The 4,874-nt window shown below is 45.6% G+C and overlaps 1 long non-coding RNA gene across 1 annotated transcript; it reads right to left on the reverse strand.

Annotated features, from left to right (window-relative positions):
• Nucleotides 1-542: 542 nt before the first annotated feature.
• Nucleotides 543-3,159, reverse strand: LOC133374692 (uncharacterized). The gene is made up of 2 exons (XR_009759943.1): nucleotides 2,633-3,159; nucleotides 543-1,891 (listed from the first exon to the last, which is right to left on the reverse strand). It is a non-coding gene; the product is annotated as an uncharacterized LOC133374692 (long non-coding RNA).
• Nucleotides 3,160-4,874: the final 1,715 nt, after the last annotated feature.

Here is a 4,874-nt window from a genome sequence, read left to right on the forward strand (position 1 = left end):
GTTTCCCTTGTCAATCCCACAGATACAATACCCCTGGCATTTCCCAGCAGAGAAAACACAGATCTACTCCCAAGTTAAGAGCCATTTGGGTGCTCAGTTTTAAAAAAAAAGTGTGGCAGCAGGGAGCCTGTGGGTGGGGAATATTTTGGATGACAGCTCCCATCATCCGTAACCAATGCATCCTGGTCTAGTGGGGCAGTACCCCACCAATATCAGTCTGGCCTCAGACAGGCCCCACTTGCCTGGCATCTTACTTAGAACCAGCCTTAGCATCTCACTTTCGTCTCCTCCCCCTTAGCTCAGTGATTCAGTTGTAGAACAAAACTAGAGCAAGTTGGCTCCGCCTCTCACTGGCTCTGACTCCACCCACTGTTGGGCTCCCTGCCTTCCGCCCCACCAGTTCCAAAGGGTGCCACTGCCTGTGCCCATTGGCTATTGTGGCTGGGGCTGATGAGTACAGGAGGGCAAGAGCATCCGGAGGTTCTCCACCCCAGTCTTCCAACAACAGGGATTTAGAAATCATCAGAAGACACACACGCATGTGCTCTAGAATAGATTTTATTGAAAAGGAGGCAAGAGGAAATACATTTGCAGTTCCAGCGACAGGTCATGCAGAGAATGGAACAGCCTTCCTTCAAGAACTTTCAAGAAAAGAATTGAAAAGCAGACCAAAGGGTCAGCAAAAGACTATTCGAAGATACAGGGGAATGGAATGGAATTGGGGAACGTGTGTGTGTGTGTGTGTGTGTGTGTATGTGTGTGTAGTTTAAATCTCATTTATGGAGGTCAGTCCTAAAACCTCTTCTGTCACAGCAGTTCTCTTCATAGGAAGCAAAGTTTTGTGGTGGTCTTTGGGAGGACGTCTTATATATATTAATAGATTTTTTGCTTCCTGAAGCAAAGGGCATGATGCCCTCCTCCTTGCCATTGTATGCACAGAAGCCGGCTGGACAGGCAGTTAAATGGTGCTTCCATATTAGCAATGGGACCATGTCCTCCACTGCTCCTGACTAGAGCCCAAAAGGTTTCCTTTAGGAGTTCTTGGCTGGCAGTTTGGCACATACCGCTCTCATCTCCAGGCGAGAGAATGACGAGGGAGGGATCAGGAGGATTTAAATGTCTGGAGGGGCTCCTCCCCTGCCATACACACACTCCAGCTACTCAGGTGATTGCCTCACTATACCAAATTGTAGGGCTGAATTTGAACAAGATGGCCAACCACATCCACACAAGATGTGAATGTCTGCAGTTTTGATGAGTGCATTGTACCAAATGTGATGAGTGTCAATAAGCTGTCTGAATATACCATTAGCATTGGTGTCTAGCTAATCTGAACGACATTTTTTTAAAGAAACAAAATACACACATCTCACAAGTCCCTGATGAAGAGAATGATCATGAAAGGCAGTCAAAGAAATGGTTTGAAAATGACACACAAAGCACACATGAACAGTGGCACCAAATATCAGCAATGATGAGGGCACGTGGAACTCTGAGACTTTGTTCAGAATTGTGGACACTTCCCAGCTTTGATACTTGATGCCCATGCTCTTAGTCATTAATCTGTAGCATGGTTTTTCCATTCTTGATCGATCATGCCTTGGAGGTTTAGGATGGAGAGTAAGAGGAAAGATGAAGTTCCAGGTTGTAGGGAGATGAACCCACACAGGATGGAGGAGGATGGATGCTTCAGGGCTAGACAAGATATGGCCAGGGTACTATGCCTGGGATGATGTCACCTGGAATTCTGAAAAAATGGAAGGGCACTCTGACTAATATTCTCAGGGTCATTTGCCTTGGACCGATGAAACAGGAGAAAGGGCTAAATGGATGGATGGTCCAGATAGGATGTATGCTGGCCCTGTACATGCTGGAAATGGTGGAAGGTAGCCTGAAGGAAGATATGAAGAACAGGCATGAACACCAGCTGCAGGCTCATGAAATAAATTCTTAAAAAATATATATCTAACAGTAACATCTTTAATACTAGGTTTTCAGCACCATTGCAGACAACTTCCATCCCACAGAAGTGAAATGTTGAGTTGGACATAGGGATGGAAGAGTAATTCAGTTTGGTTCACATTGCAATCCAAACCTACCTGAAATATCTTCTCCTTTCCGACAGACCCTCTTGTGGGTTAAGATTCCTGCACTGAGCAGGGGGTTGGACTATATGGCCATGTAGGCCCCTTCCAACTCTATGATTCTATGATACTATGATTCTATGATCAGCTGATGGGGCCCTCTGGAGAGCTCCAGCATTCTCAGATGTTCAGGGTGGCAGTAGCCTGGAAGAGAGCATTCACAGAGTTGTGGAATGCCCTCCTCACAGAGGGGCACCTGCCACCTTCACATTGTAAATTCAAGGCAATGTTTAGCTTTGCACAAAATCTGTGTATCACAAAACTCCCTATTTCCTGTGAAAACATCTACCTCCCCTACTTTTCCACAGAAACTCAAGGTGGTTAAGAAATCCAGTCGGCACAACAACATTAACATATATGCCAGCTCCCATTCCTACCCCAAACATAACATATATCCCATTCAATATATATTAAATCTCTAATATGACCACAACAAATTTCAAGACAGACATCCCCTCACAAGATATTTAGTTGCAAAGGAGACATACCCATGGCAGAGGAAAATGAAAAGCAGAAGTCCCAGGATGCCAAGAGATGGTTTTGGAAAAAATCTCTCTCCAGAGTCCTTTTATACTTTTTCCTTCAGAACATCAGCGTCTTGAGTCAGCGTTGAAGAGCTTTGGAGGATTAGTTACAACCTGACCTTGGCAACCGTTGCAAGGGAGCGTCTGCCATTTGCCAATGGCGTTCCTGCATTTGCGGGGGCGTGTTTGCAGCCACCCCACTCTTCCAGAGGACTCGTGAACGTTCTGGAAGCTTGAGAAGGAGCCACGTGAGATCTTCTTACTAATCAGGAAAGGGTGGGAGGGTTAGGGTGTTTCTGCTTTGGCTGGCATGGAATTCGGGCAGGTGAGGTATATTGGGGTTAAAATTGAGGCGTTGAGGCATTATGGTAAAGGGCACTCCCTAGGGAAGCATCAGGGCTTAATGTCTGGTGGGGATCTGGAGACTGTCCTCGTGGGACCGGCTTGCGCATCATGGTGAATGCCTGTACGGCGGGCCAGGATGCGGAGGTTGGAACCACAAACCTGACTCCAATAGCAAGGAGGGAGGATTTTTCCCACATCCTTGTCTGGGGAGTTACAGTCGGAGGGGAATTATTTGCCTCAGGTAGGGAGGGATTATTCCCTCCCACTTAGGTTTAGCCTCACCTGCCGAGAGTGTTTTATAATTGATAATTGGTTGAATTGGATTTGATTTAGTGTGTTGTATTTTAATAAATATAACATTATTCCATGTTTGCGTCATGAGTCTTCTTTGGTGTGGTGGCAAATCAGTGTTTCCCTGCCCCACTTTTCTGTACTGTGCTGTTCCTACTTGGAAGAGGGAAGTGGGAGGGAACGAGAGGCTACTGAACCACTCATGCTTAGGAACGGGGGAGAAATTGGATTCAGGTTTTGCTAAATGGAGAGCTTACCAAATTCACACTTTTGGAAACTAAGCCAAAACACAGCCATCCTTTGAAATTTGGACATCTCCAAATTGTGCCATGCAGTCCCGCAGGAAAGTCACGGGTACAAATACCCACATACTAGGTAGAGTGTGCATTAGAATGCATGTGTCAAGAGTTTTTATTTTTATTTTTAAAGACAGTGTACAAAATGCATTATAATATGGAAAATTGGTTTGAAAATATGTGCATAGGAAGATAAATTTGCTCTAAAGTGCTGATGAGTTTTCATGAGGACCTTTTTTTTAAAAAAAATTGCAAATGATTGCGTTGCAAATGATTAAATTAAATGGATGAGAAAACATGGGGAACTGAACCTAAGATTCAGAAAATGAGAAACTAAGAGAAACTAGAATTGAGAGATACACCCATCACTACTTCAAGGAGCAAGGCTCCTCTAATTTGCTAGCCAGTGTGAGGAGCCTGTTCTTTTAGAAGGGGTGAAACCCCAACCAGAAGAGACAACTGCTTCCCCTGTCCGGGGATGAAAGCCTTCTGGGCAGGATCACATTTGTGGCAGGAGAGGAAGACTTGCAAGAGGCCACTTCCTGTGCCTGGATCCAAACATGCCAGCACCAGGGAGGGGGTGGGTGGAGGGTATATAAGTCCCTTCCACGCAGCCCTCTCCTCCTTCTCTGTTAGAGTGTGGCACCCAGCAAGCCCTCCCAGTTTGCAGCGTGGGATTAGTTGGTCACCTTAGAGGGGACCAAGTAGGTGTTTTTTTGTTCTCATCTGCGATTGACTTGCAGATGTAAATCGTTTGGCCTATGCCATACTCTTCTAACTGGAGGGGCAGTTAGTGGTGGGTGCTAGACAATTAGGTGAACTGGTCACTTGGCAGGTGTGTGCAGGAAAAGGAGGAGGTGGATAGGAATGGCGGATACTCTGAGGCACATTTTTTAGGTGAATAGTGAGTCCAGAGACTTCCTTTCGGGACTGTGAGGTCTTGGGTGCGGGGTCTGGATCACTATTGGAGTTCACTTGTGTCACTCACTCAGAGTTTTGAGGCTTTGAGGGGGGTGAATCAGGAAGATCTCCCTCCTCACCCCAGGGGATGTGGCAGGGGGAGAAAAGTTGAAGCCCAGCTGGTCTCCCTGTGGGGTAGCCTGCAAAATTGTGTTTATTTAGAGAAAATCACATTAAAATGGTGGAGAATTTTCATGAGGATTTTTTTGAAAAAACATTCAGAGATCACTGTGGAAATGTACACTGAATTTAACCTTGGAAAACTGAGAAATCAAGAGAACCGATCAGACAGATCTTTTCATCTCTAATCTCCA

Source organism: Rhineura floridana, chromosome 22, assembly GCF_030035675.1.
Source record: "Rhineura floridana isolate rRhiFlo1 chromosome 22, rRhiFlo1.hap2, whole genome shotgun sequence".
Lineage (NCBI taxonomy): Eukaryota > Metazoa > Chordata > Lepidosauria > Squamata > Rhineuridae > Rhineura > Rhineura floridana.